The sequence below is a fragment of the Nilaparvata lugens genome, chromosome 4 (assembly GCF_014356525.2).
Source record: "Nilaparvata lugens isolate BPH chromosome 4, ASM1435652v1, whole genome shotgun sequence".
Taxonomy (NCBI): Eukaryota; Metazoa; Arthropoda; class Insecta; order Hemiptera; family Delphacidae; genus Nilaparvata; species Nilaparvata lugens.
In genome coordinates this window covers 43,683,438-43,693,224 of record NC_052507.1, presented here as the reverse complement: position 1 = coordinate 43,693,224, position 9,787 = coordinate 43,683,438, and the positions used below count along the sequence as shown (strand labels likewise).

The 9,787-nt window shown below is 31.0% G+C and overlaps 1 long non-coding RNA gene across 2 annotated transcripts; it reads right to left on the bottom strand.

Moving 5' to 3' along the window:
- Positions 1-339: 339 nt before the first annotated feature.
- Positions 340-8,328, bottom strand: LOC120351189. 2 transcript variants are annotated; one of them, XR_005571223.1, is made up of 4 exons: positions 8,213-8,328; positions 6,780-6,906; positions 5,728-5,847; positions 340-478 (listed from the first exon to the last, which is right to left on the bottom strand). It is a non-coding gene; the product is annotated as an uncharacterized LOC120351189 (long non-coding RNA). The 2 variants fall into 2 exon arrangements; XR_005571222.1 differs by lacking the exons at positions 6,780-6,906; positions 8,213-8,328 and having other exon boundaries at positions 5,728-5,962.
- Between the last annotated feature and the right edge of the window lie 1,459 nt (positions 8,329-9,787).

Here is a 9,787-nt window from a genome sequence, read left to right as displayed (position 1 = left end):
TCTATAAACTGTCTCTGTAGCTGTATTGATTGAGTCGAGATCGACCTCTGCTAACCAATAACAGCTTGCAGACTGTCCTGAGAGGGAGCAGTGCATGAGTCACTCGCCATTCGATGAATTAATTAAATCAAATCTGCTCTAGTTCAACAGCCCTCTATGCTTGCAACACCTCAAATGGAGTACAGTTCATATACATCTGAGTAACACATCAATTATTACTTTGAATATCTATTAAAATATTAAATATTATATATTAATATCTATATTAGTTTATTTTCTTTAAAGCTTAACTTCAGAGTATTTACTATATGAGCGAAAAATGTAAATAAGAAAGCATTATTTTCAATAAAATGCAATGATTTTTATTAAATATTACAAAAATTGAACTTTCAATTTATAACTAATTATATATTTTTACTTTGAACTGCTATCGTCCTCGATTTGAGCTTCATGAGGCGTAGTCTCTCTACTCTTGGTCCTGTAAAATATGAAATGTACAGTTTAGTGGGATAACTTAATAGGTTATTATGAGTAAAATATAAAATTTCTCGGTAATCAATTCTCAGAATGCTGATTATGTAGCTTAAAAACTTTCATAAGTTGGAGACTGATATACATACTGTAACTTTCAGGATAAGTTATTGGTCAAATACTCTACCTTTTGACATACATAAATGAATTTCAACCCCTCATAAGTGGTTGACTTAGACCTTCATAAGGACATCTCATTTACATTTATGACAGTTTGGCACACTGTCAAACGAGAGAATAAAGGGGAACATTTTGGGAGCATCTTTTGAAATGAAATGTAAAAATCTGGTGTGGCGCACTCACACAACTTTCCTTGCCGTTATGAAAATTGATCACCTGACGCTAATGTTCCCGCGCATCTCAAGTCTACTATTCAGTGATTTGAGCCAGCTGGTGACAGGGTAATAACGCTGGAGACACACATGAGGTCTGCTATCTCTTCATAGTGAATGATTTAATAGAATCAACAATAATTTGCAATTGAATAATCGCATTTTCTCGAATTTAAAGCTTATTTTCAATTTTAGGTGAAAATGTTACTGAACATTAATTGTAGAGATTTTCATGCTCAATCTACTCCACTTGATTTTTTTTGTTTCGATTGTATCTGAAGCCTGATAATTGGGATTCTATCTGCATTGATGGGGCGGAGCTCCTGAAATTTTTACAGATATGGGACTTGTGACAGTTGATAGAGCTTATCAATTACTATTTTAGGTATGAATTTGATCAAAATCGTTGGAGCGGTTTCCGAGAAAATCACGAAAAACCTTGTTTTTGACAACATTTTCGCCATTTTAGCCGCCATCTTGAATTGCATTTGATCGAAATTGTTCGTGTCGGATCCTTATAGTGAAAGGACCTTAAGTTCCAAATGTCAAGTCATTCCGTTAATTGGGAGATGAGATATCGTGTACACAGACGCACATACACACACACACACACACACACACACACACACACACACACACACACACACACACACAGACCAATACCCAAAAACCAGTTTTTTGGACTCAGGGGACCTTCAAACGTATAGAAATTTAGAAATTGGGGTACCTTAATTTTTTTCAGAAAGCAATACTTTCCTTACCTATGGTAATAGGGCAAGGAAAGTAAAAAGTACCAAACAGATTACTAAATAAATAATCAGTTTTTCAATGTGTTTCGTTATTCATAAAAAAAGTGTTGTTTTAAGTTTTATTACTTTTATCCATCATTTCTATAAAAACTAAAACTTCAATCAGCCGCCATTTTTGATAAAAGTATCATAGAACATTTTTATTGATGTCGTCATTCTTGTTTTAAAAAGGCCTTTAAAACTATGAGCCACACAATGGGTGTTTACATTTTTAATATTTTAGTTACAAACCCTCATTTCTTCAAAAACTAAAACTTCAATCAGCCGCCATTTTGGATACAATTATCATAGAACATTATTATTGATGTAATCTTTCTTGTTTTAAAAAGACCTTTAAAATGATTAACCACACAATGGGTGTTTACATTTTAAATATCCCAGTTACAACCCCCAAGTAAACACGTTATGTGGGGTTGGAACTTGGTTGTACATTAAAAGGTAGAGTATTCTATCAATAACTGATCCTGAAAGTTACAGAATTATATCTACAACTGTCTCAAAATTATTGAAGGGTTCCCATACATATGACTCACTCTGTATATGTGCATATGTATCGTTGAATTTCAAAGGTTGTTGAAAAACTATGTTTGAAGGAGGTTCCGTCTTTGGGTAGCAGTGATTAGATATTGGATGCAAAAGAAGACATTGGAAAAGAGTATTGGGAGCAAGCGGTGAAGTGGACGAAACGATGAGTTCTTCTTTGATTCAAGTAACTGATTTGCAATTTCTCCACATGTATTGGGACTACTAATTTATGATTATTCCATACTTTCATAAAAGAAAGCCTTTTTGACATGATTGTTTTATTCACAAATAAGTTTATTGAATGAACTATTTTCATTTCACATCATATTGGACACTTCAATTTTCTATCTGTAAGTCAAATATTTTCTTGGATTTTTATTTTTATACTTTGAAAACATGATCAATAATAATAATTTACTAATGATGAATTTTATGATGAATATGTATGTCATTGGCCTTTGATGATACTGCTATTTCCTTATAATTGGAAAAAACTCAAGAATAGTATAATAGTAGGTTGCCTTGATCACATAAGACGCGTGGAGACCGCAGCCTGCTATGGTGTGACGTCATGCTGCGACCTCTCGCCCTGGCTTAACATGCATTCAAATGTAAAAATGCCAACTTTGAGCCCTCATAGCAAATCAACCATCAACTTTACATAGAAGTGATTGACATCAAAATGTTCAGCATTTTATCCCCTTTGAAACAATATCAAACTAATTTTCAGTAAAAATCCTATAAATGTTACCGGCGAGTCTAAAACAAATCGTTTGAACACACAATTTGATTTGATGATACCATTTCAAATACGTTTTTGTACTTTCTATTAGTTTTTTCTGCATCGTTTTAGTTCTTTCTCTTAAACAGATTCTATTCTCATTTAGAAATTTTATCCTTATGAAGTCTGTGGAAAGAACTAACAGCTTCTTTAGGAATTTCAGGATATTAACGTTATTTTATCAACAACTCCTGAAACATAGCAATGCGAACCCATCAACGGTTGCCTAGCTTTATCACAAAAATAAACAGTCTAGATAAGCCCTAAGAATATATGAACATCATTTAAACATTATAAAGATTTTTATTTATCCCAATTATGATAAAAAAATAGATAATCATGACTTTTAATGACTTTAATGCTGTTATTTTATCAAAAAATAAAGCGCATTACACTACTGTACTGTAAAGTAGTTGAATAATTTCATGAATAATTAATGTTATATTATTTGTGAATAATATATGGTATTTCCTTTGTAAATTTGTGTCCCATGAAAATAATCAATAAAATATACTAATAATCGTCAATAATAATAATAATACTGCACTGAGCAGAGACAAAAACACAATACAAGAGCAACGTGTTGGCACTACGCTTTCCAGTAGACAACTGAAATAATTATTAGTAACCAGACAGTTCAAGGTTCTAAAAATAACTTGTAACCATGGTGAACAGTTCCATGATTTCGCTAAATTGGTTCTAGGTATATGTCAATTAATAAAGTCTTAAACAAATATCATTAATACAAATGCTTGCAACTAGCATTCCGGGCGACGATACAACTATCAATTTTCACAAACAATTGTCAAATAATAAACAATCATTTTTAAATATTATTGGACGACCAGCATAAAATTAAATAAGTTCGCTTCATTTTGTCATATTATTGTTTAAAATAAGTCCAAAACAAATAAGTTACCAGCCTTTTCACAAATATGAATAGGTTTTACCGATTGAATATAGTGATAGATTCAAGGACTTTCTACACTTTTCGAAATGAATTAATGTTTTCAAAATACACATTGATGTGGAGCTTGTTTCTTTCTGAATTGAATAGCATATTCATATTTTTTATCAATACAGCGGTTTTTATGTGAGGAAGTGATATTTGACGCGGTGTTTTGTATGTAATTCTTATGGGAAGCCGGCGTTTGCCACGTAGGCTCATGCCATCTCATCCGCGTATGTAAACGCGATTGAGGCAACCTGCTATACACTATCCTTGGTTTACACTCACCATTCTATATAAAGACCGAGTGGCACATATATGTGTCACGAGTGAAAAAACCCTGAAATTTGAGAAACTTGAGGAATTTAACGATCTTCCAGAGTAATTCAAATTACTGTTAAGGAAATATTCATTTCAACAGGTGATATGATTTGGAATGTGTGGAGTATTCTGTATTAATTGACTGGTATATATGAAGTAAACCTAATTTTTTATTGGGAGGAGTTGATTAGTCATGTCGCACATATATGTGCCACCCAGGAGCGAATGTGCTATTCCTTTATAGTCGAATATATGACATTTTTGGTTATGTAAATATGGATGTTACTTATTTTTATTGTATGTTAATTTTTATATGTTAGCAAGGTTAGCGTTTTAGGCAATATTTACACTGCACTGTAGTAGATAGCCGTATTTGTTTTTCAAACCATACCTGTAGGTATGTAAATAAAAACAGAAATTCAAGTACCCATTTTAAAATTGGCATATTTCTTTTTAGAAATAAAAATATTAGAATAATATTATTTTTATTTTTCTTTGATTTCTATTCTCAAGTATTATTCAAAAGTAGCCCTAAAGAAAAAAGACTATAGGTATGTTTTATCCCAGTAATGCGTTCACACTAACTCACTTAAAGTTGCAACCATATTAGTCCAGTCAATATAGACATGAAAAAGAGGGCCTGCTAGTAATTTATATTTTATTTCTGATTTTTATACCTATATTTTTTTAAACATCAATGAAAATTAAACTTTAACTTTCAGCAGTAAAATTATAAAAACATTTTGGGACATATTATTCATTATCAAAATTTGGGAATAAAATAGTTTTGGGCAAAGCCTGCTATTCTTTCCAAATTATATTTTTATGATTTGTGATATCCACAAAAGGATAAATAAATTCAGAACCAACCAATATTTGCATGATAAATAATTGTCTTGTTCTATATAGATACAGAGTGGCCCAAAAACCTTGTATTTTCAATAAAATGGATATTTTCAGAAAATATTTTTTTAATAGTTCAACAATACTATGAAGAATCTATCCTCTAAATCTCAAGGATTTATCTTTTATCGAATTTTAAATGTTCTGTCCCAAAAATTCAAACTTTAGGCTCTCATATCTCAAAAAGTAATGATCGGAAAAAATGTTTTCCTGAGAATACCTTTTCATTTTGATAGGTTGATGATATACAAACCGAAAAACTTTGAAAAATATCACCAGTATAAATTTTATTTTTAGCCTTTGCACAACCTTAAACCGACTCTAGCCGCGGTTCACACTTCTGCCAGTTCACTCATTCGTCAAACTTCTTATAACATATCCAACATTATTGAGATTTATTGTGACTTAAGTCTCCAATATGGTTCTTTGGAAATTACTATACTAATTTGCAGCTTGTTTTACAATAAATTTTTGCTTCATATGAAATTAAAAATCTGAGCCTATTCAATTATAAAGTTATCATTTTAAAATTTTAAAACTGCTTTAGTGATTAGGAAATAGTATAGTGCAACTTACTGAAAATGGTTTCCATCAGATGTAGAAAGGAGTTTTAAATCTAAAACTGTAGTTGGCAGCATATTCGTCTGTCATGGTGGATTTTGGTATATGCGTCTGCAGTTCTATTCCCACCTTTGCCTGAAATCAAATGATACATTAAATGTATGAAAGCGATTTTCTAATTGAGAGGAATTTTATAAGTGATAGTAAATGATATAACAATAAACCAATACAAGAGAGTTTTCAAGGACCTTACATAGTACTGAACTAATTATCAAATTGTAGCCTATCAATAAGAATGATTGCTTCTACTTACAATTTATCTAAAGTATTTATCAAGGGGGTTATTTTATACTGGTCATATTGGAATAAATATGGTTTCATCTAATCAAAATATAAAAAAAAATTTAGTTCATGTCCCTAACAAAAATGTAACTATAGTCCCTAATAAATATAACTAATAATTAGTAGGTGGTGTTATGAATAGTTCTATTATTGTAACATTTTACAATAGCTTCTTTTATATCATAACCATCCATGATATTGAATCAATCTATTATAATATTACTATTCATATAAATCATATAATCACTAGCTTAAAATGTATTGAATCATGAAATTAAAACCACTAACTTGATAGTTTTTTACAAGTTTGAAGTTAACCAACAATGGTAACAGTTTAATCAACTATTGGACCCGGTTGCACAAAAGCCAGTTAAATTTTAACCGTGATTAACTTCACGAGAACCAATCAGAGAATGCGTTTTTGATAAAACGGCTTCTCTGATTGGCTCTCGCGGAATTAATCACAGTTAAAATTTAACCGGCTTTTGTGCAACCGGGCCTCAGTGTTTGAAAATGATAAACTTTCAACTTATACACACTAAAAATTGCAATTACTGTTATATTAGGGTTATTAATAGGGCTTGACATAAAATCTTAAAACTGCTCCAGTAATTCTTGAATATAGGCTATTGTAGGTAGCCTAAGTTTGTTTGTTAAGGTTACAAGTAAGTTTGTTTATGTATGTTGAAAAATTTGATTATTGGAGGAGATAGAGTGCAACTTACTGAAAATTGCTTTCATCAAATGTAGAGAGAAGAACTTTTTTCAAATCTAATCCTTGGCATCATATTCATCTGTCATGGTGGATTTTAGTATAATAATATGTATCTGCAGTTCTATTCCCACCTTCGTCTGAAATCAAATGGAACATGTATGAAAGCAATGATCTAATTGAAAGAAATTTTGGCTAAAGTGCACGTCCAGTGCCAACATACCTGTCATCAAATTTTTGGTTGGGATCGATTTAGTAGGCCTATGATATTTTGAGCACAAAATCAAAAAATTAAACGGCGGTCACTATTGTTTTCAAAATAAACTAAGTTCAAAGTAGCACAACTTTACATGCATTTAACCTATGCTATAAGTAGCAACCATAAGTAGCTAAGGTTAGGAAAAGCTTTAGGTTAATAAAGCTTAGGTTAGGAAAAGCTTTGGGTTAGGAAAACTCAGATTGGGAATATCATAATTTGATGATTTCAATAATGAAATGGCTGCTACTCATAGGTTAAATGCATGTGTTACTTTGAACTTAGTTTATTTCAAAAACAATAGTGACCGTCGTTTAAATTTGTGCTCAAAATAGCATACTTAATAATCGATCCCAACCAAAAATTTGATGACAGGTATGTTGGCACTGGACGTGCATTTACACCGAAATTTTGAAGTAACTTAATAATTTAGTATGGTTTTAATAAATTGATAGTATTAAAACAATAAACCAATACACGGGAGTATTTAAGGACCTTACATAGTACTGAACTAATTATTAAATTGTAGCCTATCAATAAGAATGATTGCTGCTATTTACAGTTTATTTAGAGTATTTCTCAAGAGGTTGATTTGATACTAGTCATATTGAAATAAATAATGTTTTATCTAATCAAAATACTGTATTCAAAAAGTTAATTAAATCAAATGTAACCATAGTCCCTAATATGCCTATAAATAACTAATATTATTAGTGGGTAAGCCTATTCTGGTATTAACTTTATTATTGTAACATTTTACAATAGCTTCTTATATCTTAAACATTCATAATAATTAAATCAATCTATTATGATACTACTGAATCAGATAATCACTAGTTTAAAAATTATTACCTAAATAACAAAATCAAAACCACACTTGATAGATGTTTTACAAGTTTAATGTACCAACAATGTTAACAGTTGGTTAAATCAACTGTTTGGGTTTAAAAATGGAAAAAATTAACTTATACACACTAAACATTGCAATTAATGTTGTATCAGGGTTATTAATAGGGCCTAACATAATTTATTATTTACCATAGTGCTTTTAAAAACAACATGTGCTTTACAAATTTATCTGGGGAATAACGCTTTGCCAAAACTAGGCTAAACAGCTTTGTTTAGTAGGTAACTTCTGTATGCTATTAAACTTATCAATAAATATCCTAGACATAAATGAATGATCTTACCTTAATTTAAGACCTTCAGCAATCAAAAATTATCATCAACTTGATGATGCGATAAAATAAAGGATAAACAAACAATGAACGAACTTCACCTTCAACTACTGAAAACTGAAGGAGATAGGCACAGGACATCTTTAATGGCTGTCGCTCAAGCGCAGTAGTGCACAAGCATGAATCACCCCGGGAGTTTCAAAGTTATTGATATAGACAATCTTTATTGTTAACATTAAAACAGTCCATATTTCTGGGACGGATTAATGATTTCTTTATGGGGGACATTAATTTTGTGCTTCCACTGAAATAATGTTGGAATCAATAAAATAGTACCTAGTTTATTATTATTTGAATTTAAAACTTGAAAATTATTTCATAGGCTTGGTGTGTGACATGATTTTTAGCACAAACTGGAATCTAATTTGAAAAAATGATATAACTTTTTCAATTTTGGATGGAAACATTTGAAATTCTAGGACAATGTTTATAACATGAACAGAATCGTTAATTATTTTTTTCAAAATTCTCCATCATCAATTACCAATTATTTAAAATTTTAAACGTTAGTAGCCCGTCAACGGCCCGTCTGACGGGATTTTTGCATTGAGAAGAAGTGCTGGAAATCTACTTCTGTAGCCGAATAAGTGATAAAAGACTGCTTTTTTGAACATTTTTAGGAAACTTAGAAATCGATCAAATTTTTTCCAAGTCCTATCTGGATTAAAATTAGCGCAAAAGGTCTATTATATCATCAACAGTACGTTGTAGACGATTTTCGCAAGAGACAAAAAGTGTTTGAAATTCAATCCTGCATCCGAACTACCGGTATTGATTAGAAATACAATTTTTCGACTTTTTTGGGAAACTTGAACATCTGGCAAATTTATTCTAAGTCCCTGTGGATTTAGCGCAAAAGGTCAATTATATCGTTAACAGTGCATTTTAGACGATTTTCGCAAAAGACAAAAAGTATTTGAATTGCAATTCTGCACCCGAATTGATTAACAAAAAGCTTAAAGTGAGACTTTTTGGAAAACTCAAAAAAAATTTCAGTCTTAATTTGTGTAAAACATTTTCTTTATCTCGATAACGGTGAGTTGGAGACGATTTTTGAAGAAGATAGAAAGGGATTGGAATTCAATTCCACTTAGGAATTAGGCCTATTGGTCAGAAAGCCTAAATTGAGACATTTTTAGGGATTAAGTTACACAGGTGAGGGGGGAGGAGACACCTTCTGAAAAAAATGTTTGATTTTCACTTATAACATTTTCACTTAGTGTGTTGACTGGGTAGGTACTGTAGAAATTCCATACTGTACCAACCTTTCTAACGTTTATTTTAGTAAACATTTCTAAGTTTATCAAACGTTGTTTTCATAACGTTTATCAGCATTATACATTCTAGACGTTTATTAAACGTTTATAGAGTGAACGTTCATTTTAGTAAAATTCCCTAACGTTTATTAAACGTTGTTTTCATAACGTTTATCGGATTTATACATTTCAAACATTTATCAATTTATTAAACGCTTTTTAAACTTTTTGTGCTGTGTGGGATGAACACTACAGGTTGATCTCCTCTCCC